This window comes from Bicyclus anynana, chromosome 8 (assembly GCF_947172395.1).
Source record: "Bicyclus anynana chromosome 8, ilBicAnyn1.1, whole genome shotgun sequence".
Taxonomy (NCBI): domain Eukaryota; kingdom Metazoa; phylum Arthropoda; class Insecta; order Lepidoptera; family Nymphalidae; genus Bicyclus; species Bicyclus anynana.
The window spans coordinates 4,916,882-4,944,568 of NC_069090.1; the positions used below are offsets into that span (position 1 = coordinate 4,916,882).

A 27,687-nucleotide genomic window follows, 5' to 3' on the forward strand; every position below is an offset into this window, starting at 1 on the left:
ATACTTAATAGTTTTGTCTCATACAGATGTAAGTATAATATAGTTATTATTAACATTTGACAGCCTCCGTGGCGCAGTGGTATGTGCGGTGGATATACAAGACGGACCACGGAGGTTCTGGGTTCGATCCTGCTGGGCTGATTGAGAAAGAAAGAAAAAATCTTTATTTCAGCATTGAGGTGGATTTTCATCCTCCTCTTAATAAGTTAACCCGCTTCCATCTTAGATTGCATCATCACTTACCATCAGGTGAGATCGTAGTCAAGGGCTAACTTGTAAAAAATAAAAATAACAAATTATTATATGAATTATACACATAAAATGTTTTATTTCTTCAGCGACCAAATGAAGCGTTAAAGAGAAAACACAATCACTTTTTTGGATGGCGATGGATTTAGAACTTCAAGGCGAGGCGCTGTGAAAAAACCCGCTCAGCAATTTACAACCTCTGTTCCCAGAAAAAATGTGTATGGGGGATTGAATAAATTTCTTCGTCACCAGACCTAATTAAACTCGATGAAGGCAAATTGAAACCTTCAAGGTTTGCAAGACCAACCCGTAAGTTAGTAGTCTACGCGCGGCTGAACTTATTGCACGCGCCAACAACCTAGTAGATACTATTTTAGTATTTTAGAGGTTGTTTATTAAGGGACAATTTATCGACTAAGTTGTCCGCTTTTCTAAATCGAAGTTCGAATTAATCGAAGTCGAGACGCGACATATTTTGAATTCCGCGCGCTTTTTCGGCGGTATTTAGTTGTGTTGCTAGAGTTGGTGATTTTATTGTGACTGGCAATCCTTGGGTAAGTTTATTTTTTTATTTCAGGATCGTTGTATAGATATTGAGAATCTGTGTTAGCCAGATCTTTGTGATTTTATAAAAGTCGAAAGTTTCATCATAGTACCATAATAAAGGTTGTAACTATGTATGGAGTTAGAACAATGGTGGTTTACTGAGGTTTTGATTCCATCACGGTCCATGAGGAAAGTATGGCTATCACAGGCTGTCTTATGAATAGGTACAGTATGATTCAAATATTAATTGAACTTTTTATTGTCACAATTAAATTGTTTTTAAGAAATTAATGGCATCATCTTTACTGCTATTCTTAATGATATTGTTATAACAAAATTACAGGCACATAATGCTTTGTTGCCTCAGGTTAATAAATTTTCGACTTAAGACTATAATAGTAATTATTTTATTAACATAAAGTTATAATTTTAAAATTAAATCAAAAAGAGTTACACACATTGCTGTATAGTAATTTTATAAGAGCTAATATTTCTGATAGCTATATGAATATAGCTACTATATCACCTGTACACTCACATAGAATAGTTGCGAGAATACTGATTTGACTAGATAGATAGATATGAGCCAGCCCTACAGCCGAGGGAAGTAACCGTGAAATACTTCGGTAAATTAAAAATTTGTTTACTCTGCGACTCCAAGACCCAAAAGTGTCCACCGTCCACGGAAAAAGCAGAGTAAAAAAAAACAAAAGTGTAACTCTCGTTGCATACTTGTGCCACACCGGTTTCAGCTGTTTCTGCTGCGTATCCCTTGAAGTTTTAAATTTTTAAACAAGTAGGATTAAGAATAACTATTGAATTTTTAGTTGCCACAGACGTCATCGTTATAAGCCTATATTAATAGAGAATGGTACCATTCGTTACCAGGACTCCTCTTATAAATTTGGAGTCTAGAACCACGACGCCGCTCTTATGTATGTTAGTGGGTTTAAGGTATACATAATTAACCGATGAGAAGAAACAATCTTATCAATGTTGATATTTTTTCTCATTTGTTTATTTACACTTTTTTTACTTTTAACAATGCTATAAGCATAAAATACAAAAAAATAATACAGAACAATAGTAACTAATAGTCTAGAGTAGAATACAGTGTATTGTTTTCATGACAATAATTAAACAATATGTAAAATGATAATATGATTGTATTTACTTAGGCATGCGTTGTGTTGTACGTAGGCATCTAATTAGACATAAAACTAAATTAACAGCAACTACTAAATATGCATAGAGACCTTGGTAAATAATACGTTAGCTTTAATATAATTAAACATACACATAATATTATTATAAAATACCTAAAGGCTGATTATTACGAAACAGAAAGTAGTTTGATAATAGCGTGAGAATAAATCACATAAGCACAAGTATAGCATAAGTTATGCATAAGTTTTGGCTGGTGGGAGGCTTCGGCCGTGGCTAGTTACCACCCTACCGACAAAGGGCTACCCCCAAGCGATTTAGCGTTCCGGTACGATGTCGTGTAGAAACCGAAAGGAGTGTGGATTTTCATCCTCCTCCCAACAAGTTCCATTCGCTTCCATCTTAGACTGCATCATCATTTACCATCAGATGAGATTGTAGTCAAGGGCTAACTTGTAAAGAATATAAAAAAAGCATATTTAAGACTAGCGGACGCCCGCGACATTTTCAAAATATCACATTTTGAAAAATCCAGCCAATCCATGGATTTTTTCTGGAGAAAACGTAGCATATATACGAGTATATTTTAGTTGTCAATAGCTTTTAGCGTCTATCTTCCAGTGAAAGTTCTGTTTAAATCGTTACGGCGAATTAGCCCGAACAGAGAGCCAAACAGCCAGGCAAAAAGTTTGAAAACGTTTGTTTATGTTTGCCATGCTATCGTGTAAATAACTATAACCGCATACTGTATTCGCATGAAAAAACACAGTTATTTTTAAATTACAAACATAAAACTTCAATTTTATTTATATGTAGTGAGTATTTAATATAGATAGTATATCTTATTGAAGACTAGCGGACACCTAGATATGTTCCTATTCCTATTAAAATTGGTTCAGTGATTCCAGAGCTAATCTCTGGACAAACAGAAACACACGCCAAACCAGGCAGAGTTACACGTAGGATTTAATATTCTCTATATTAGCTCTAAATTACCTATTATCTGTCTCGGTGTACCATTCAATTAATGAGTCACTAAATCGTTTTTCAGCGTACTTTCGTTTTAGTGATCATCTAAAATAGTTATTTCAACGAAATAACCTTAACTGCACAATTTAACATCAAATCATAATGTTTTTTAGGTTCTAGGATCATATAACATGGTTATTTCAACGGAATTACGTAAATACAATTTTCGTTAAAATAACATTACTATCGGCTATACTAATTGTACTTTATGTAAAATGAAAAAAATTATGGAATTTCGTTGAAAACACAATGTTAGATGATTGCAGAAACGAAAATACGACGAAAAGTAAAAAGTAATTAAACTTCAGGAAGTAAATAGCTCTAATAGAGCTGCCAACAATCCAAAAAAAATTTAATGTCTCATAATATATTATGAGTATTATAATAATTCATATTCTTGTTGCAGTATACATTCATCTCAGCATTGCTCGTAATAGTATATCTAAGTATCGTAACTGTCGACAGGTCGAAGGTCGAAGCCGGTTTTTTACGTGTCACGTATAATATCAGAAGCTATTCTAAGCACCGGAACAAATGACAATAGTAGGAAGTTACAATGACTCGTGCGTATAAGAAATTGTACGCCGCGCACGATAATTACAGAATAATTGCTAATCGCCTTAAAAGCAAAGTGTCATATCAATAAAACTGAAGTATCTGTCTGCGATTTCAAAATAAATGTGTTTTCTCAAATGCTTATTGTTTACATTATCATCATCATCAACCTCAGACCAATTATAGAAGGACCAGTACCGCACACAAATTCATGAACTGAATTGTCTGTCACTTTCTGAGGAAAACGAACTGAGATTTGGTATATGTCTTATACTAAACTAGAAGTTTTTGCCCGTTTTTTACACCACTCAACTACACATAAAGGTATTTTTACGGAGCTCTTTAATAGACGAACACGATTACAATTATAAAACATCGATACTATAGAAACAGTTTTTTATAATCGCATTAGATCGATGATCATATACATTGACAGAAAAGTAACGTCTAGCTAGGCAGGTCCTGTACAATAATTGGTCTGTTTTATCAACATATCAGACGATGGACGTCCACTGCAGGACATAGTCCTTTTATCATCAACAGCCTGTATTCGTCCACTGCTGGACATAGGCCTTTCCGAGAGCGCGCCACCACACACGATCCTCCGCCTTCCTCATCCAGCCACTTCCCACTACCTTCTTGATGTCGTCGGACCATCTAGCTGGAGGGCGTCCTACACTGCGTTTGCTAGTACGCGGTCTCCACTCCAGAACACGTCTGCCCCAGCGGCCATCTGTTCTACGACAGATATGGCCCGCCCACTGCCACTTCAGTTTGCTAATTCTTTGGGCTACATCAATTATTTAAGTCCTTTTATAGGGACTTCCAAACATCACGATTCTGAGCCGCCTGCATCCAGCGAATCGCTTGATGTCGTCAGTCCACCTGGTGGAGGGTCGACAAATACTTCGCTTTCTAGATTTACATTATACTACACACAAACAAACATGTCTGTCTGTCCGATTGCCCTAGCTAATGTTAGAAACAGCTGAACCGATTTTAATGGTATTTTCACTAAAACATAGAGGACCTCCTCTACTCACTACTTATTTACTTATTTGTAGTCTACTTTTTATCTAGGAAAATCCCTGGTACCAGCGGGATCTTTGAAAAACTGAATTTAAGTCAGACGAAATCGCGGAAGTCTGCTAATCTGTCTATATGTTAATGTTTACCTATAAACGAACAAAATGAATGATTATTCAGTCAAATCCTTTTTGTAGTTACAGCGAGAAATATTCCTACTATTTTTCTGAACAAATTTCATTAAAATTGGTTCTCCAAGGATTTGTAAAGCTAACTTTGCTATAAATTGACTTAATATGAGTTTATCTCGAGTAGAGTTATTTTCAATAATCAGATAAAAAAGAACAGAAATTAAAAACGTCGCTCGAAGCAATATTAAGTAGAGGTCTTTTAAAATTGCGTAATTTATTTTTTCGAAAAAACCCAGCGAGGCCGGCTGCCTTGCCACCTCGTTTACCCTGTTCTAATAGGATTTTTGAATTAAAAATAAATTAATCAAAAATTAAAGCAATCAACATACCTTGGCAATTAAAGTCATGTTTGCGGAAATGCCTCGCCCAAAAATATATATTATCGTTAATTTCACCAAAATATATTAAAACAAAATGTAAGAACTACATATCTATCCATACTTAATATAATAAATTTCGAAAATAAATCTCTCTGTTAAAGTAATAAACCTACTTAGATGAGTTTTGGTACAATAATAAATGGGACCTTTGAGCAGAAAATTGGCTACATTGGAACAGAAAATTCCACGTAGGCATGAAAATAGGTCGTAAACTATTTTTCATCCGCCCCTATTAAGTAATTTCTATAGTAATTTCAGTACTTTTGTATGATTGCTCTCTTAAAACTTCTATAAATTTAATAAACTAATAGCCGCAATCGTGGATGCCCGGGATAAGAAGCTTGCTCCAAGGTCCAATTTATCTATATAAAAAATTTCATCCAATTCGGTACAGAGGTTTAACCACAAAAAGCTAACAGACAGAGAAAATTACTTTCGCATTTATAACATTAGTATAGATAAGCTTGGCGTTTATGCACAGTGCATTCTATCTAAACAGGAAATAATTCAGGATCATATATACGCATTATATGCAAATCAAAACGATAAGGAAATTAGGTAATTGTGATATATTAAAGTATTTCAGCATTAGATGTTTCAATTTCCCTAATATTATACGGAAACAGGACACGAGATACTAAACAACCAAATTACACATTGTCACACTGTAGTAAATTAAAAAATAAAATATAAATCAAGTTATTAACACACAACACATATTCAATGACTTATAATAGTTTACCTTAATAAATACATACTAACTCAACGAGTTTAAACAATTATTTATTTATTTAAAAAATGCCAACAATGACAGCAGAAAAACATTAAACATAAATCAGTTACAAAATTCTTAGACTACTGTAGTCATCTTTTACAGCACTGGAGAGTCCGGTTAAAAACTTAAAATATAAGATTAAACTATACTTAAATCTAAGAAAATTTACGAAGAATTAACAATAAAGACTAAAATGTCAAAATCAAGAAAATTTACCAAACATTTACTACAATAATAATAAAAGTTAAAAAGTCAAAATCAAGAACATTTACAATTAAATTTTTGAGGTGATTTTGTAAATAACCGCAAAGCACACACACACATACATGAACACAAAACACCATCGCTCTATTATTTGTACCTGGCTGGTTATATAGGTATTTAATAAGGCATAAAAAAATAAATAAATTATGTCTGGCTGAATGCCGCGCACCCTTTGCTCCAGTGGAGGGAAAAAACCAATGAGCGTAGTCATGTGCACAAAGGACCTTGGCTTTTAAAAAATAATAGAGATGGTTTTTTCCTAGTCAGTTCTGGACTATAGTTTTTTTCTTTTAAATTGTCAGGCGATGATTGTGCTTTTTGTTATGAACGGCAGGCTGGTTTCAAGTTTATTATCAATCTTTGAACAGTATGCAATACATACAGTAGCTATTAGGTATGAGTATGACGATATATTTTATTTATAATCATACCTTTTTCTTTTTATGGTGTGGAAACAAGTTCGAGTACATATTATTACTATTACAACTTTTTGAATAGTTATCTCAAAAACGAAGACTCGTAAGAAAAAAAGTACAGATACATCTTTTGTAAATAATTTTTTCACTACTCTTGCTCAAAAACACTGTCATATTACCACTCCACAGCGGGGCTAAACAGCATTTTAGCCTCTAGGGGCTAAAGTAATTTTGTTTTTTTAATTCTTTTCTGTTACGAGTACTAGCCAAGTACTAGCCTACTATAAAACGGAGGAGGCTTTATTCGAAAATAGAAACATTATAGGTAAGGCCCTGATTGTTTTGAAAATTAAATAAAAAACTTTAAATTGGAATGAAATGCAGCGTTCTTGTTTGTGGAATGCGTTTATTTTTTTATTTAATTTATATTGAGTTGCGAATAGAGCGAGATTTGAAGACATGGGACATCCTTTACGGCGTAATACCTTTGCCTTTTTCTCATGTGAAAAAATAAAATTAAAAAGCGAGAATTTAAAAAACAATTGGCGTGAATAATACACACTTGATTTTTTTCAGAAATTCATTGTAAATTTGTGACCGTAACTTACGTATTTTTCAACAATAATTGTTATTGTTGTCTTCGTCTAGTGAGAATGGTGATCCTAATTTGGAGATGGATGAAATTTTCAATCTGTTATCATCAAAGTCGAGACGCATTTACTTAAATACTTACCTACGATACCTACGAATACCTACGAAAAAGTGGAGAAAACAACAACGAATGGATTCACTTACGAAAGGAGTTTTTAAAACTATTATCTCCCACGTTTACCTCACATACTCATTGTTCATCTTCAAATTATGTTACCGGGTAAAAACACCTCCCTTAATATCCAAAATTGTAGACTTTGAACATTTAATTTTCAATTCAAATAAATCATTGAATATTGTACTTATTTTCTCGCAATCGTAGTGAAAAACAGAGTGTAACACGTGGGGCTAAACCCATTATAAACTCGGTTTCTATTTAGGCGCATTTTTCTAAAATTACCTCGTATATAATGGGTCTTTTTAGCCCCTTGTATAACAATCTACTATATAATCTACAATTTTGTCAGTATTTTTACTTAAAATAAAACTTACCGTTTGCTGAAAATCGCGATAAACTCATATTTTGACCTTTGATGATGAATATTTTTTTTTCCTTAAAGGGGAAAAATGGCGAATTTTCAAATTTTATTTTTAATCATATTTTAATCAATCTTACTGTTTTATGTGGCTTTACTCTTATTTTTTGACCGGGTTATTAATAAAATTAAAAGAATAACACGCTGTAAAAAAAACAACATTGGCCTCACAAATCAGTGACAATAGTATCTACATCTGTCTACGATATCTACAATTTATCTACGATAATAATAATAATAATTGAAACATTAAACCTGCCCAATCTGACAACTTAGGTACATCCGGCCTGTCAAAAAAACCCGTTTATAAAACCTTATAAATAATCAATAAACAATAAAACACTTTCGTACTAAAACAAAGGGTTTTCTCAGTGTTATCTACATCTAAATATTATATCTATTGACTGGCATTGACGGGGTGAGAGGCGATTTGTTCGACTCGAGTAGGGTCAATATCCGTAACAATATTTGTACTGAATGACTGTATTATGCAACGTGGAATCAATCATACAAAATAATAAATAAACTATTCAAATTATTAATATGTGGAATATTAATAATTTGAATAGTTTCGTAACTTTCACATTCCTCGTAGCACTCTCGTAGCGTTGCGTAGCGTGTGCACAGTTATACTTCACTAGTAGACGTCCGCGACTTCGTACGCGTTTCCCACGAGTACGTGTTTCCATAAAACTGGGATATGAACGATGTGTTTTTGTTTCTAATGCTTTATTGTGTAGTTATTTATCACGGCCGTGGGATCGATTGCTACAATTGTAAAATATCTGTGTGATGAGCATTGATGTTTTCTAGTGTTTTTTTTTTATTTTATTATTGGGTTACCAAACGGAATTACGACCAGTATTACACAAGAATATTAGGCTAAATATTTTAGATCTTCGTATCCAACACCGTTAACCACAACTTACCATTAAATTATACATATATCAAGTGTACAATCGAATGTGTGATTTCTATTTTATTAAAATGCATAAAAAAGTTATTTTATGCATTTTAGATTATGTAACAATTGTTTTTTGAATTTACTAGGGCGGACATCAATAAAATCTAAATTAACAAAATTATCATTGTAGTTACGCGTTGACCTACATAATGGCGAACGCTTACCTGCATTAGTGCGACGTGAAACTCTGTAATACAGTTGATTGACAATTGGTATGCAATCATATCTCCCATGGCAAATGTCATAGAGAAACAAAGCCCTGGGCTGAAAGCGTCTTGTGTGTGTGTGTGTGTGTAATATATGATAAAATCCGCTAACTTAATACCAGCTATACACACAGGCTAGTAGTGATGTGTCTATTGTGTAAATATATTTATTTATATCATAATTATTACTACAATTTCACTTTATATCTAAATTATTACTACAGTTACACAAGGAAATCTCTAATGTTCAAACTACGTTCACACTGAACATTTTTTCCATGAGAACCTCACAGGTCAAGATCCATAGTATTAACAAACATCACGCAATCTTACAACACAATTACTTCTTCAAGTGATTCAATAGTTAGTTAATTATAGTAATCAATGTCATATTTTTATGTAATTATGATTATAAAATCAAAGCGTTGTTGTTTTACGGGCAGGAACTATGTCATGGCTTTCTCTTGTATACCTAGTGTTATAAATGAATATTTTTTATTCAGTTACCACCAAACATACTATTTAGAATGTTTTGCATTATAGTTTATGTATGTTATGTTGTTAAGAATATACGATTTTATAAGTAAAAAGTTTCAAAAAAATCTGTTAAAACACTCAAAACTTTCTTCAACTTTCAATGTCGAGTTTAATAAAGAACTTTTTTAAGAACAAAAAAACATGAAAGCTCTCGGCATTGCCTTCTTCTACACATAAGATTTGTTCACTAACAAACCATATTCGGCTCACTATTGAGCACGATTCTTCTCTCAGAATAAGAGGGGTTAGGCTAATAGTCTACCACGCTGGCCCATTGCGGAATAGCAGACTCTATTGACGTAGATAATTAATTTTCAGGTACGAAGATTTTGTCATTATGTTTTACCTTCACCGTTTGAGACACGTGATGTTTAATTTCTTAAAAATGCACACAACTGACAAGTTGGAGATGCGTGCCTCGGATTCAAACCTAACCCTCCGAATCGAAGGCAGAGGTCTTATCCATTAGGTTATTATTTATTTTTATTGACAAGACTTATTATTATTTTTTTTTATTTAACTGTTACGAGTTTTTAGAAACTTTAAAATAATCGCGTTTGCATACCGCCATCCATACCATTCACTTATTGGACCAGTCGTTGAAGTTCAGGGTCGCACGCAATAATATACTAGTTCGTGTATTGACCGCATATGTCTGGCGAGCTAAATTAAACATATGTATATCAGATTAATAATATGAATTATCATATACGGAATTCCGCCCACATAAAGTTAAATTATTCAGTAGCTATTCTCGAATCACCCGCGCTAAGTTTAAGAGTTTATAAATATATTTGCTAAAGCGATAGATATTTTTCGTATGTTAATTAAACGGGCTATCTAAAGAAAAAAGAAATTAAAAAATTTCATTTGCATTAGATGTTTGGGTTTCCACTAAGTGTATACCTATATTTTTTGCATTGCATTTTTTATGATTTATGAACAAATTTTTAAAACTGCAACTCTAAAAACGAAGGACTTTCCATACAAACTTTCAACCTTTATTTCACCCCCTTGTAATTAATTTTAGTTTAAGGTCAAAAAGTACCCTATGTTTTGCTCCAAGGTCCTGTTTACTATTATACCAAAATTCATGTTGATCGGTTCAGAAATGAAAAGGTAACAGACAGACAGACAAACTTACTTTCGCATTTATAATAATTATACAAATAATATGAAAAATGGTAACTACACGGAAGTCTTAGGCTAATCTATGTAGAGCGCGATCCGGTTTACTGCGACAACTGCTGAGTAAATTATCATAAATCTTTGTCTTAACTCATGCAAGGTCAAAACGGTGTGGGTACACTTAATTGGTGTCAAGTCTATGTCAAGCCGAACCCCATAAAAGCTTCCGTTCATACAGGTAAAACCTTAGACCCACTACCTGTGGACTTGTATCGCACTCAAATTCACCAACAAAGTTGTCAGTCGTTTTTGTAGGGGGACGAAGTAAACTCACACTTCGAAAATATTAAACACCAATTTCTTATTTCTTAGCTGTAGGTGTACTTTAATTAAATTAAATTAATTTCCAAACCATAAATACACAGTAGTTATATAATTACAGAGACAAGATAACTAAATATAAAAATAGGATAAAACAAAACAATGCGATATTACAAATTACATAGAATAAAATCTTACAGTAATAAATTAAATATTTAACAGTTTACATTTAAATATTTATATATTTATTTTTAATTAAAAGTTACAATATTATTACGTCAAACTAAGTGAAATATTAGATCTGAGGGGTGCTTTGACACCTACTCTAGGCTCTCTCTTTTCTAGACTCTACTCTACCAATAAATATTATTATATCCTGTGTTCTTACATAACTATAAATTTAAATCATAATACACACACGTGTACTTTTAACACAATAAAAAATTGATTATATAGACGCAATGTGTACGTTAAATCTAGGTCAAATACTTTTGACAAAGCGGTAACTTAGCGAGACAGGTCCTATGGTAGTTTGTCTGAGTTTAAAACAGATAGAAAATGTGACTTATCTACGTGTAATTTTTTAATTAAAATTAAATTTTAAAATCAAAGTAAATTGTTATTAATTGTAGATTACATGCATACATAAATGCGCACTTAGAAAAAGTGTAGTTTATACATATAACTACATTAATATTTTCGAATTGGATTTTTTTATATTTTACATATTTTTTAATTAAGTTACCACAAATTGTTCAATGTATTAGATATAAGTATATCATTTGGGAAATGCATTTTGGAATACTCTAATAGCTACTGTGAATAATCCTTTTATAAATAAGCCTTTTTGAATATTATATCTATGGAAGATTATTGCATATCTATATACTACTTACTTAATAAAATTGTTCTAGGTAGGTTGCATGTTCACAAATAAAACGTTTGTTAGTAACAAACCCAAGGCCATTTTTAAGTACAACTTATCCGCTCTTGTACTACAAATAAGGAACAGAACGTAGGTACATAAACGTACGTAATAAAATGTTTCAAAGTCTTTGTCAAAGCTCAAATTTTTTAAATTGAAGGTGCCTTGAATGTCGCATATCGATGTCTCAGATCAAAAATTACAAAGAACCCTTATCGATTTTATCAATAGATATCCTGTATTCGCAAAATTACGAGAACCAATCGTGAAACAATCGTGATTCAGCAATTAACGTATTTGTTAATTATTAATATAATGGCGGGCATTCATCCGTGATTTTGTAACAAAGCGCAAGAACCTTCGCACGTGGCTAACAATTTCGCAGATGTTTATCAACAGTTCAGATTGTTGACCTCGCGACGCGGAAGTAGTGCAGCGGGAAGTGTCATAGACGAAACTATAATTTTTAATTTAACTATTAAATGCATTTTATTATACTACGTCAACAAATATGCGTAGTTTCTATGTAATATATTTAGTCTTTTTTGCCAATTTTACTTGAAAATTGTACTAGCTTATTAGTGATGCGTGGGTCTTCACCGGCCCGTGTGAACGAGGAGGGGGTACGGGCCTCGAGGCAATGCCACCTTGCCCGGGCGTGTCGCGGGAGACCTTGCTCCCCCGGTGTTTTCTTCCAACCCCTCCCGGGGTTGAGGCTTTTCAGCCTAGGGGTTTGTTTTCTGGTTCTAAAATCCGATGGCCCCCTGCGGATCGCTATCCTGCGTCGGGGCAGAATCGGGTTCAGTTTGAAACGTGCCGAAGGAGGGCCTTCCCTGCTTGGATGGTTCTTGGCCCTGTAGATATATTGTGAGCCCGGCCATCAGCGCTTCCACGATCACCCAGACGACGACTGTCAAGTCCATGGTCCATATTAAACTTCGTAATAATTATTAATTTAAGCCGTCGGAGGGCAGTATAATGGAGTGGGTAGAATAAACTTGTACCTCTTCCAAGTAATCCTTCTTCCATCTTGGACTATATCGTCACTTAACATGAGATTTCAAATTCAAGGGCAAATTTGTCATAGAATAAAATAACCATAATACCACCTTAAATATAATAATACCAGGAGAAAGAAGAAAACCACATTTTCTTGTTCTTTGAAAATCAATTTGCCTCTCTCAACAGAGAGTTAAATATTTGTTCCTTTAGTAGTGACCTTTCAACCATGGAGTCGCAGTGCCACAAAAATGTCTCAATTGTTTCATCGCCTACAGTTGCGCAAAGATTCAGTCTGGGTGTCCAACCCGGAAATGCAGCCAGTATTCTTGCCACCATTCCACGTGGGCATGATTTATATATTTTTTGTATTAATAAAAATGTACTTAAGCAACAATAAAATTGATGGAGTGCTATTTAATATTTTTTGTAGTGCTTGGCATCTTACTCGTAAAGATATATATTTCTACATTAAAACCGAATTTTAATGATATACCCAGAAACAAAAGGCCGTTTAGATATTAGATACGACAGTCAGATTATAAATTCCTATGCACCGCCGCCCCGTCATGATATCACGATGTTGTTCAGGACTAGTGCGACCACATCACTGAGTGTTTTATACACTAACTTCTTCTACTGTACTTCTCCCACGAAGATCTCATTCCCGTAATAATTGTAGAATTCAAATGCAAGGATATTCCAGAGCAAAATCAATATCTGCCAATGCTTTTCTACGAGTATATGCGGTTAGCAATTCCGTAGTAAATGGTAAAATCGCGACCTTTTTTGTATTTTTGGGAAAAGAATATATGCCAGGCTTAACCAGATATTTCCATTTCTATATTAGCAAAAGGCTTGTACGGACAAATAATAAATAACACAATTTTTAATTCTCCTCAATTTGAAGACTATTTCTTGAACGACAGGCTTTAGTAGTATCAATGTTAACAAATCAAATTACAGTAATGTTTGTAATACTTTTTATTTGTTACTCATTTACTCGTTACCAAGAGACTAAAAAGTATAAAATGTATCATCCGCAGCTGTTATAAACATTTAAATAAATTTTGGTGAATGATGTTGATTGGCATTTGGTCGATATACACACTGGCCAGTTACCATCTTGCTCCATTTTATACTAAGTCTACTCCTTCTTCGCTCTCTATAATCTAATACAAAGGGAAAGAATTCAGGTTTAGTACCGTCAACTATGCAATCCTAGGAAACATAAAGATGTTAACACCTTTCCATTTCCAGCTGGTCTATTCACCAATTTGATCGTATAACAACCTATTAAAATGGACATAAAATCTACTGAGAAATTTTATTTAGCTACTATATGATATCCACGAAGGGATCCAGTCTTAGCGGTAGACGTTGTCACCATAGTGGTAAGCGTGACATAATCCGCTAACACTAGGAAACTAAAATATTTAAATTGCTATGACTATTTATGTTTTATATATGTAGTAAACAAAAGGTTTAAAATATTCATACGAATATAAGATTTAACTTATGAAAAACTTATTATATTGAACGTTGATCACTTTGATTACCTGTATGAGTAATGATTCTACAACGGAAGTATTGTGTATGATTAAAAACATGACATAAGCTAGTTTATGATTTTTGACAAATCGCTGTATAAAAATACGCATTAAACTTCATAGGCCGGAAATACTCGATTTTATTTTATTTTTATTTTTACCATATAAATAAATATACTTACAATACACATTTTACAGTTCGTTTCATGTAGGACGATACGGGTGACAGTTCGTTTCACTCTTGAAAGTTTGCCGCGATTCACGATAATAGTACGTATTATGAACGTCTTATAGGCGACTGTCACCGTATTCATGCTATCCGAAATACACTTTACTTAATATATATATAAATACATGCTTTTAATATTTTGTTCAAATATTTTCATCTATATCAACTCGGCTCACTGCTAAGCTCGAATCCCCTCTCAGAATGGGGTTAGGCCAATAGTCCCCCACGCTGGCCCAAAGCGTGACATTGACTTCATATACGCAGAGAATTAAGAAAATTCTCTGGTATGCAGGTTTCCTGACGATGTTTTTCCTTCATCGTTTGAGACACGTTATATTTAATTTCTTAAAATGCACACAATTGAAAAGTTGGAGGTGCATGCCCCGGACCGAATTCGAACACACACCCTCCGGAATCGGAGGCAGAGGCATATCCACGGGGCTATCAAATAAAATATTTTACCATAAACCACTTTTCAAACATAGTTATTGTATGTCACTAACGTCCAAAAATGTGTGACTGTGCATAATTCTACTTATAAACCTATAATATTGCTACTAGGTAGATACTATGTACGTATGTATATCGATTGCAAAGGTTTTCAGATGGCCAGCGACCATGGCCCACATTTCTGACACGTGAGTTATCTGCGTGATTATCTAATAATATTGTCATTGTCCGGTGACCGACAGACATGCCCCGCATTCATAATATAATTATACATTTACCTATTGACATGAACAAGCTGTACATTAACTGTAACTATGAATCACTTAAAGCGGGAGCACACGAGCGGTGCGGCGCCGCAACTTTGCTATGTCGCAGCGGTACCGTAGCAGAGTTGGACAGTCTGTTAATAAAATTGTGACGCATAAACAATTGAGCGGTGCCACTCCGATGTCGCAACGCATTCGCCCCTCCCCGCCTCGTCTCGGCGGATGCAAGTCCGGTGCGACGCTGGAGCGCATCGTGTGACATGTCACAGATAATTCAATGTAAGACGACGCAGCGACACCGCTCCGTCGCCGCACCTCAGCCGCAACGCCGCCGCAACGCATCGTGTGCCCCCGCTCTTAGGAACCAACATATTTGGTGCAGCGGTGAATGCATTGTCTCGTTATAACCGTCAAGGACTGGTTTTCAGAATACAAATTTGTCTAGATTTTGTATTCTCAGCCTTTTTAACGGCCAGCCCTCGCGACTTACGTGTGTTTATGAACATAATAGAATACCAACTAACTGTTGTTAGTAATTCTTATCGGTTGCTCGCGTAAAATTCAGTTTTTTTACAAATCCTGCGGATTACATGCGGATACCATGGATTTTGACGGGGTTAAAGTAACCTATGTTCTGCTCCAAGGGCCAAATTAGCATACTAAATTTCATCCAAATCTCTAAGTCATGAAAATGTGACAGGCAGACAGACATACTTCAGCATTTATAATATAGATTTCATAGCTCTCTCGAAATAGGTAGGGACTTACTAAGCTCGCTCTGAATGGCTGAAGTGTGCAACTTAGCGAATGACCTATTTGTGCCTGTTTACAGTGAAACGCTTGTCAGCTTTCCCGGTAGATAGCCACGCTAGGTAGTACGAACAAAACTAAAAACGGTTTTTATGTATACTTGTTTTTGATGTGCTTTATGACATGTTATTTCCGATTCAAATTTTTCCAAAGCTACCACATCTCCATAATTGGCTACTGTACCTATAATTTTAGGTTTTTTTATTCTTTACAACTTAGCCCTTGATTACAATCTCACCTGATGGTAAGTGAAGATGCACTCTAAGATGGAAGAGGGCTAATTTGTTAGGACTTGGATGTATATTATATCTACACTTCGGTTTCTACACGACATCGTAGCGGAACGCTAAATCGCTTGGCGGTACGTTTTTGTCGCTAGGGTGGTAACCAACCGAAATATGTTTGGAGCTTTTATTTTAAAACTACGATCTAATCCAGTTATGTGACTAATTAGTAATTTGTCTTTAACATAAAGTTAAGAATATATTGTTATTACACTAAGATAACGTTCAATAACTTAATGTTAGTCTTTTACTAGCTATCACTTTAAGCCACTTTGTTCACGTATCTTCAATATCACTTGATACATTAAAAAAAAATTCAACCGACTTCAAAAACATATTCACTAAACTAAAAAGCGATTAATAACATCATATTATGTTCTAATTGCTGACCAATTTGAAGGTGATGCCTCCTGTATATTGGAGAAGGATTTTTCCATTTAGAACTATAATTTCTACTTTCCTTCCTTTGTTAGGCATCTAAATGCGCTGCGTTTTCCGTTTTCCATTTGCGTTCTGTTGTGGGGGTCACCATTGCAACACCTTGGGGACCTCGTACTTCCAATGCTATGGAAATTATAAAAATTAATAATCTATCGGTTGTATAGAGAAGACAATTTGCATACCTGCCTATTGTATTAATTTACATTTTAGATCTCGTAATGCAGTAAAGCTTGTCCAAGTAACAACATACAAGGTCATGTTTGAACGTATAACATTTTATAAGTATGGAACAAGAGCCTGAGATAGTTAGACCTACCTACCTCATTTTCATTATCATCATCATCATCATCACATCAGCCGACGTCCACTCCAGGCCTTCTGTAGGGACTTCTAAACATCACGATCCTGAGCCTCCTGCATCCAGCGAACCCCCGCGACTCGTTTGATCTTGTCAGTCCACCTGGTGAGGGTCGACCAACACTGCGATTTCTAGTATAGTGTCATCATTCCAGCACCTTGGGACCCCTACGTCCATCGGCTCTCTGGCAAACCTTCCCTAAACATCCCTAAAGTTCTTTAGAAAAAAAGAATAAGTGTGTTTTTCGAAGGGTTGGGTTGGGTTGGTTGGGAGACATGATTCATCACACTGTGCCAAGCAAAATATTGAGAAAAATACGCTTTATACTTACAAAGTTGAGGGTGGACCCTGGTCATGGTCTTTTGAAACCTTCTACTTAAGCCACTACAGTCCAAACTTCATAATTGGCTACTATGGAGCATGGACAATGGACATACGTCACATAGCCGGCTCTAAATGAGGTATATCTAACTATTGCAGGCTCTCCGTGTATAAGAAACTGCAGGTATAATCACGGAGTGATTATTGTCTCCTGGATTTCGACCTTTAACAATAAACCTGTTAACACGTGCCACGGTCGACTGACTGGCGTGACACTTACATAGAGTAGTTACTTGGTTCCTTTAAAAAAACTATACAGAATAACAGATACGATCGACAACTTAATCACATGACCTGTCGATAGCAATGTCATTCCCATACATATTTAAATTTTCGAAGCGTCAGCTTTTGTAGAAAGAGAATCGACTAAGTACGTATAACCCGTGTCCATGAATTTGACACCTGGTTTCCAAACACATCCATACAAACACAGTACAAACATCATTTGAGCCGGGTGTCAAGTTAATTCGCTCGAGCTGTACTAACACAATGTAAATAGGCAGTTTATTGAACTCTTCATTGACTTACCTACTTTGGTGTAACCGGAAAAAGGAACTGTGCCATAAAAAGATCAACTACAAAATCTGTGAACACTTTTATTGCTATCCTACGACCGTAACCTCCGTACCATTACGTACAGACGTCGTATTATTTTAATTCAGGAAATACTAAATTTTTTTTGAGGTTAAATAAATAATTGTTCTACTTTTTGCCACAAACTTCGCCTAACAAGAAGGAAGAATGCACTGGTTTAATGGCATAGCGTGCGTGGACGTAATAGCCAGGTGGATATGATCTCTGCCTTCGATTCAGAGGGCGTAGGTTCGAAACCGGTCCGAGGCATGCACCTCCAATCATAAGGAAGGCAAGAATTTTTTTAAGTGTGTAAAGTCTGCCAATCCACATTTGGCCAGCGTGGTAGATAAATGCCCAACTCATTCTGACCACTGACTGACTGACTGACTGAAAAAAACATCTCAAAACAACACCATTGTGATGACAGTCATCGTATTTAAAGGGTGAATGCCCACCAACCCATACAACGTCGGCACAGGGAACCCAGTTATACCCCCTTATAAAAGTATATGGAGATGATAATATGATGTATAAATAAGGATCTGATTAAATAATTGGCTTAATAAAAGTATGTTTCTTGAAGAAAATCACAGTTTTTTATCACTCTTCTAGGGCAAAAATGTTCGCTGGTGTACCAAAGCGGCGAAGCAACGTTTTAAGCTGTATTGTTTTTTTTTTGCATTATTTTTGCCTGTTTCCAACAAGCTGCAACAACTGTTTTCTGTTAACAAACAAGAAACCGAGAAAAAAACCAATCATAAGTCTTATGATTGGCAGACTTTACACACTTAAAAAATTCTTGCCTTCCTTATGATTGGAGGTGCATGCCTCGGACCGGATTCAAACCTACGTCCTCCGAATCGAAGGCAGAGGTCCACTGGGCTATCACGTCCACGCACTTTGCCATTAAACCAGTGCATTCTTCCTTCTTGTTAGGCGAACTTTGTGGCAAAAAGTAGAACAATTATTTATTTAACCTCAAAAAAAATTTAGTATTTCCTGAATTAAAACAATACGACGTCTGTACGTAATGGTACGGAGGTTACGGTCGTAGGATAGCAATAAAAGTGTTCACAGATTTGTAGTAGATCTTTTGGTTCAGTTCCTTTTTCCGGTTACACCAAAGTAGGTAAGTCAATGAAGAGTTCAATAAACTGCCTATTTACGTTGTGTTAGTACAGCTCGAGCGAATTAACTTGACACCCGGCTCAAATGATGTTTATACTGTGTTTGTATGGATATGTTTGGAAACCAGGTGTCAAATTCATGGACACGGGTTATACGTACGTAGTCGATTCTCTTTGTACAAAAGCTGACGCTTCGAAAATTTAAAAAATATCGTAAAACCTAGGCTGTATGGTCAAAGATCTTCTTAGCTTGTTTCCATTGTGGACACATTAAAGATGAATTAAAAATGTCGTAAAACGATGTAGCAAACTTTTTTTGCCAAAGTAATGATTTTATTATTAAAGTAGATTTATCAAGATATTTTTAGATATAAATAAATTGCTGGGTGGTTAAGGTAGGCCTGTGCCGGGGTTGGCCATTCCCCTTTATATCAGCGATGTTTAAAGTTATATAACTGGTGCAAATTATCCAGTGCCTGGCGAGTTTATAAAAATAAACTTTACTAAAGCACCAAGGTCAAGGCATTCGAGGTGAAAGGAGGGTCTTGTGGCCGGCCACTTTCAAAACACGTCACTCTCGCTTACGTTTTAATTCGTATTTTTATAACCTCTAAAATTTCTTTACGATACAATCTCAAAATCATTATTATTATGTTTAAATCATCAAAATTGAAACCAACTAGGTAAATATTCATAGCCATTTAAATTATTATAATACGGATGCTTAGGCTATATGTATAGGTAGGTATATTTTGATAGTGATTTTGTATCCGAACGAATTACATTCTTTCTGATGGTAAAATAAAATAACCTTTTATAGGACACAATTTCTTTACTATTATTATTTTTTTAATTCTTTACAAGTTAGCCCTTGACTACAATCTCACCTGATGGTAAGTGGTGATGCAATCTAAGTTGGAAACGGGCTAACTTGTCAGAGGATGAAAATTCACATCCCTTTCGGTTTCTACACGACATCGTACTGGAACGCTAAATCGCTTGTCGGTACTTCTTTGCCGGTAGGGTGGTGACTAGCCAAGGTCAAAGCCTCCCACCAGCCACACCTGGACCAATTAAGAAAACCTCAATCGGCCAAGCTGGGGATCGAACCCAGGACCTCCGTCTTGTAAATCTACCGCACATACCACTGCGCCACAGAGGCCGTCAAGATCTTTAATTTTTTAAACATCGTCTTTAATTTTTTAAGTATTACATTTTGCATTTAAAGCTAATAATACCTAAGCTGCACCTAAACTCAATTATAGTTGCCTTAAGTTATAAAAGCTGGCGCATTTTTCTCGCAAAGGATCCTGGCTGTCCAGCGCGGAAATGCAGCCAGTATTCTTGCCACCATTCCACGTGGACATTATTTATATAGCTATTAAGTAAAATTAGCTAAGTTTACTATTGAATTCTACATCAAATCCGTATTCGATGACGTTAGAATATTTTTTACCCAAATCAACAAATACGAATACGATTTAACGAAAAATAATAAACGCGGAGAAAAACACGATCGCTAAAATACTATAAAAAGTAATAAACACCCGCTAGTAAACTGACTAAACGCATTCTACCCAACAATAGCACAAAACAGTACAGTAATAACAACAGTATGCAGTAATAGTACTTACAATACTATCAATTATGTCTAAGCTGGAAAACCGCCTTCAAAAACGGATTTAATAATATGCAAATTAGCAGCACAGCAAGTCTAATAACTATGCCCAAGGTAAAATCAATCAACAGTTTCCGCATTAGTCTATAAATATGTCATAAGAATAAATTATAGTGACCCTTTTAATGCAGTAATTCAAGTTTACCTACAGTTGCTGACCAAAAAACGTCATATTATACGATTTGACGAGTAAATTCATTGTAGATGTAACTACCTTTTTTTTTTATTCTCTACAAGTTAGCCCTTGACTACAATCACACCTGATGGTAAGTGATGATGCAGTCTAAGATGGAAGCGGGCTAACTTGTTAGGAGGAGGATGAAAATCCACACCCCTTTCGGTTTCTACACGACATCGTACCGGAACGCTAAATCGCTTGGCGGTACGTCTTTGTCGGTAGGGTGGTAACTAGCCACGGCCGAAGCCTCACACCAGCCAGCCTCATCATCATCAGCCATTATGTATCCACTGCTGGACATATGCCTCTTTTAAGTATCGTCAGCCGCCTCTATCTTTGGCTTTTTGCATCCAATCGATGCCAGCCTTCCGGAGGTCGTCGCTCCACCTAGTGGGGGGCGCCCCACACTTCGCTTACCGAGACGCGGTCTCCACTCCAGCACCTTACGACTCTAGCGACCATCGATCGTCCGACAGACATGACCAGCCCACTGCTATTTCAATGTATGCCCTGAGAGTTATGTCGGTAACTTTCGTTCTTTTTCAAATCACTTCGTTCGGGATTTTATCCCTCAAAGAGATTCCAAGCGTATCTCCATAGCACACTGAGCGACTTGGAGTTTGTGGACTAGCCTCGCTGTCAGTGTCCATGTTTCGGCACCGTAAGTATTGACAGGCAGAACGCACTGGTCGAAGACTTTCGTCTTTAAACATATAGGTACCAATTTAAAAAAAAACTTGTTATTTTAAGAGATAATTAAAATGAGATGCACAAGTGTGCCACTCTAACTGAGAGTTACATATTTGTTCCACCGTGAGACTCTTCGGGCCATGGAGTCGCAGTGCCAAAAAAATTCTAAGAATCATTTCACCGCTATAGTTGTTCTACTGGTAACAGAAGGGCTGGCTCATTTTTTGCGCAAAGGATCAGCCTGACTGAGAAAATGCAGCCAATATTTTTGGCACCATTCCTAGTAGGCATAATTATTAGATTAGAAAAATAAAAAATAAATTGACTATTTTAATCAATTTTTGATGATGATTATACAAAATACAGAATACGTACGAGAGGTACAATATGGTACTGCCAGCGGTGAATGCAAGTACAATACCGCCTACCGGATGCGAAAACGGATTTTAAAAGCAATGTGCTTCAATAAACATGAACGGTGTCATAGATTTATAAAATAAGCAGACGGTATCTCGACCATAATGGCGCCGAGTATCTATGTGTGAGTGTTAAGTACACAGCCCCTGTAGCCAAGTGGCACGTCGATTCTCTTTCTACGATCGCAAACGCTTCAGAAACTAGAAAAATGTATGGGAATGACATTTGCTATCGATCACGTCATCAAGATCTGTAATCGACGTGCCACTTAGCTACAGTGGCAGAACACAGGACGCTACAGCTGACGCTTTAGTAATAGTAGAGACTATGGAGGCGGGCCTGCGTATCCTAATAATATGGCCGATTTGACTGAAATTTGAAATGAAAATAGATTTTACTCTAGATTAACATATAGGCTTTTCTTTTTTTCAAAAAATCCATGGTTCCCGAGGGATTTGTGAGAAACTAAATTTTACGCGGACGAAGTCGCGGGCGTCCGCTAGTGCTTATATATGCAGACGTACGGTACTGTGTTTTCTTTTATAAGAAAAAAAACTTTAATAACGGCTTCATATAGTACAAGCATCAGCAAGCTTACACTTAAAGAAAAACTTAAACAAAAATTATTTAGTTACTACTCCATAGAAGAGTACTTTGCTTGAGATACTTCAAAAAAATGGTTGTAATTCTGTTTCTATTTAACTTATTGGCATTTAATTTTATTTTGAAATATCTGTATACCTTAATAGGTCTTAATAGGTAAACGGTGAAACATTGTTACCAATGATAAATTAAATAATACAAGAACATCTTTGTATAACTAAATGTAATGTTTCTTGCAAAGAATTAAATATTTCTTATTTTTAGAAATTCTTTCACAAGTTTTTTTTTTATTTTTAACAAAAAATATGGAGTGCTAATAATCAAAATTAGTTAACATTCTTCATTTACAATTTAGTAAGGAGTTCATTAGTGTGCTATATTTTGACACTATAGGTGTGTTCGTTTAAAACGACAGAAGCGAATTTCAAAGAATTCATTATTCCGTGGTTAAGTGTATTGCCAGATAGCGGAAATTAATGGCGATTTGTCTTCTTAAGTGCATATATATGCGTGTTGGCGTGTACATACGAGTAATTATACGAACTGGCGGAATTGGAATGGTGCGTCACTTATATGAACGACATAAAAAACGACTTAAAGTTAAACTTAAAAGTTTTCAAAGCTAATTGAGTTTATATAACAAACCAATTGCATTTATATAACAAATATGATTACGAGTTTATTCGATTGTGAATTATGTAATATTGATTACAAAGCTGACATTGCAATGAAACTGTACACAATGTCAAGGCGAGCATATTAACCTTTGCAAACTATACCTTCGTATAGTATATCTAGGTAGATATGAATCGCTTCGTCTGGTTCAACCAGCTTTACACTTCGCAAGGATTTTTAAACGCTTTATTGCCAATCCGGTTAAGGCACCGAAGCTTATACGTACTATATTCTTTGTTCACTCACTGAACAGAGGCTAACCGATTTTACTACATAGTTACGAGTAGGTACATATACCTGTATGGTTTGTCATTGTTATTTTACAAACTTCATACTTTAGTTTTGTACATATAGAAATAAACTCCTGATAGAGATTTACGATAAAGTTATTGTTTTTTAAGTAGGTACGCATTTTAAAACTATTCAAGAACCTCAACTCAAAGGTACCTAATATAAGTGGAAGCTAATTCTTAAACGATCACTCTCAATCGCAATAGGCTAGTTGACTCATATCAAATATAAACAATACTAGCAGACGCCCGCAACTTTGTCCACGTGAAATTTAGTTTTTCAGAAATCCCTCGGGAACTCGGGATTTTTGAGGAATGAAAAGTAGCCTATGTGTTAATCCATTGTGAAATCTATTTAAATTTAAGACCATTAAAAAAAAGTATCAACTAGGCTATTAGAATTTAATAAAGAATGTCATGGACTTCATACTACAAAGCCTTATTACTACTTTCTGCATTTACAAATGACCTAAACTAAACGTCTGCTGAAATTATCTTTGCCATGAACCTATCAATTATACCTGAATATTAATCATTTTATTGCTAGGAACGCGATAGCTATTTATTATCATAGATTGATTGTTCGAAACACAGAAATAAGGAAGGAGTTCGTATATACGTTTATTTTTATGGCTAAATAATTAAACCTGACCTTTGAGGCCGACGATCCGCGACGGACAAATTAAGTGTGAACTAAACATAAACATTCACTGGTGAATTTGTAATATTACTTCTCCAAATAGGTTCAAGGCTACATTTACCCGCCATTTTCCTATAAGGGACTCGATCAAGCGCGAAGTTATTTTCGTTTTTTATTAAGCTCCCGGCTAGTTTAATGACTTGCAAATGATGAATCTATTTACCGACAATGAGACTCACAAGTAATTTTAAAACGTCTAGCAATCACTGAAAAAATGTAGATGTACAATTAAAATGGATGCTTTGTCAAGACAACTTTAGCTATAGTACATACTTTTTTGGTAGGTTTATTTTAGTTTTTAATGATTTCCTAGACTTTTGTTGTCTGACTGAATTGATAACTTGGAAAAACTTGGCCATAATATTTATATAACTATTAAGAATGCTTCGATGCCCATATTTGCCCAATCATCTCAATGGTATAGACACCACAATCTAATTGTTTTATAATGTTTTGCAAAACAATGCAATCAATAAATAATCAATCATATGCATGATATTATACATGGTGGTCGGTAGATGTAGATGGTAAATGTATCTTGCCAATTTGGCATGCAAATTATTTATTAAGTTTATTAATTGCAAAGTTAATTGCAACAAGACGATGTTATATCTGTCAATGATCAAACGAATAGCAGATAATGAAATACTTCGAAGTTCGAAGTGACCCAAAAGTGAAACTTTTGAACCAAACTTAGCTACTCTAGGTAAAGGTGACATATGCACAGTTAAATAGATTCATAGAAAATTCTGTAGAATACCTTTAAGTAGGTAAATATCCTACAGAAATGATAAATACGTTGAATTATACGCATAACATAATACTTATCTAAAGATGTCTTCTGCGAGTTTTATTCGTAGCATATTTAGAGATATAATTGGTTTATAAACACGCCACTTGTACAAGTTGATTTTAATTAACTCATAAAAATATAAATTCACTATTTATTTTCAAGCTTAAACCTACTTTAGTAAAACTATTATTTAATTAAGGAACTGGTAAGTTCGTAGCAGGATTTAAAAGTCAACATGAATGTTATCCAGACGAGCTACAAGTCTCTGCTTACTCGTTTAGGTTCACCCACAGGATGTAAAACCAGTTTCAGTTTTAAAATAGTAACAAAGAACCTTGAATACCTGGAGCAAGTTACCGCAAAATAAAAAGGTCTACTCGATCACACACTACGTATTCAGTAAATTAAAATGGTGTTGTGTTTTGTGTTTTTATTTGACACTATTTTCCTCATGACAACTATTAGACACAATGCAGATTTCGATTTTTCGCATTCCTTTCTTCATCTTCTTTTTGAACAGAAGCTCTATTCTATAACGTTTTTAGAACTCTATAGTGTAAGTCGCGCATTCGTCTATCTCTCTACGTCTAACACAATACTATCGAAAGAGAAAAATAGGGACAACTAACCACTGGTAAAACTTAAGAAATTAAATATCACGGGTCTCAAATGGTGAAGAAAAAACATCGTGAGGAAACCTGCATACCAGAGAATTTTCTTACTTGTGTATGAAGTCGACCAATCCGCATTGGGCCAGCGTGGTGGACTATTGGCCTAACCCTCTCATTCTGAGAGGAGCAGTGAGCCGAATATGAAGAAATAAGAAAGTAGTAACGTTATTTTAACGAAAAATCGTTAGATATTTAGGTAATTTAATTGAAATAATCATGTTACATGGTCGTAAAAACATAAAATCATTTCGTTGAAATTACTAAGTTAGATGATCACAAAAACGAAAATACGACGAAAAACGATGTATGGCCCAATTATTTGAATGTTACACCGAGATACATAATAGGGCCGCAGTTAAGTTGAAAACGAGACAACAAACAAACTCAGTCCACACACCGGAACCGCCTTCAAAACGATCAGTAGATAGGACGTACGTTACGTTTATCGGTGTTTAGCGTCTATACATTTGTTATTTATGAAGTTGATTGATTTCTTATCTAATAAAATGAAAAAAATCTAATAAAAAACGCTACTTTGATAAAAAAAAAACTTTGTCTCTAAATTTTAGGTGGTAACACGACCACAAGCTTCTCTAATTTATAATATTCGTTAGGTTGTGTTTACTGATGTTATATTATACCTGCCTAGTGCCTGTTTATAACAAAAAGTTAAGTATTAAATAACTCATTGTTTAACCAAGCGTTGTGTTAAGGCGGTCAACTCTCAGACCAATTATTGTATAGGACCTGCCTCGCTAGACGTTACTTTTCTGTCAAAGTATATGATCAACGATCTAATGCGATTATAAAAACTGTCTCTATACTATCGATGTTAAATAGTTGTAATCGTGTTCGTCGGTTAAAGACCTCCGTAAAAATACCTTTTTGTGTAATTAAATTGTGTAAAAAATGGGCAATAACTTCTAGTTTAGTATAAGATATGTATCAAATCTAAGCTCGTTTTCTTCAGAAAATGACAGACAATTGTGTTCGTGACTATGAGTGCGATACAGGTCCTTCTATAATTGGTCTGAGGGTCAACTAGACGACAGCTCGACAGACACGCGATCTATAGTGCCACGTAATTTTATCATTATTTTCAAGTAGGTCAGTGCTGCAGTAACATGTCAAAAACTAACTAATGTTTATTGTTGAACGGGTTTAACCTATACACTTAGAATACAGTCTATGTTTATTAATCTAAGCCTATACAATAATAAATATTTAAGTGCGAAAGGAAAAAGCCAAATTATCAAAACATTTTGCGGCCTACTAGAAGGCCAGGCCTCCCCTGTAAGAGAAGGAATGTGGAGCTTTGACCCACCACGCTGTTCTTATGCGGGTTGGAGTGATTAGGGTGAAAATGTCCAAATAGTTGCCTGTCACGGACCGACGGCTTAACGTGCACTCCGAGGCAGAGGTATTTTAATGGGGGTGTATTTCTACTAAGATATTTTGAGTAATAATTCTCAACCCGAATTTAGGAAATTGGTGGTGGTGGCTCGGAGAGTACGTTAACCTGTCGGTATCGAGTAAAACCCACATTCGAGCAGCTCATCATCAGCAGCGGGTCCAAGTTTCATATCCCCTCTCCTATATGGATCGAGGCCTGGTCCTGCTGGACAATTCAATAATTTGGTCTTTATTAATAAGTAACC

At 35.1% G+C, this 27,687-nt stretch overlaps 1 protein-coding gene across 1 annotated transcript in view; it reads left to right on the forward strand.

The window, feature by feature from the left end:
• The first annotated feature begins 563 nt into the window (after positions 1-563).
• LOC112042803 (protein spinster homolog 1) overlaps positions 564-27,687 on the forward strand; it is a 46,532-nt gene continuing 19,408 nt past the window's right edge. Inside the window, exon 1 of the mRNA XM_024077970.2 lies at positions 564-803. The gene's annotated coding sequence lies outside the window, so the exon portion shown is untranslated. The remainder of the gene's footprint in view (positions 804-27,687) is intronic.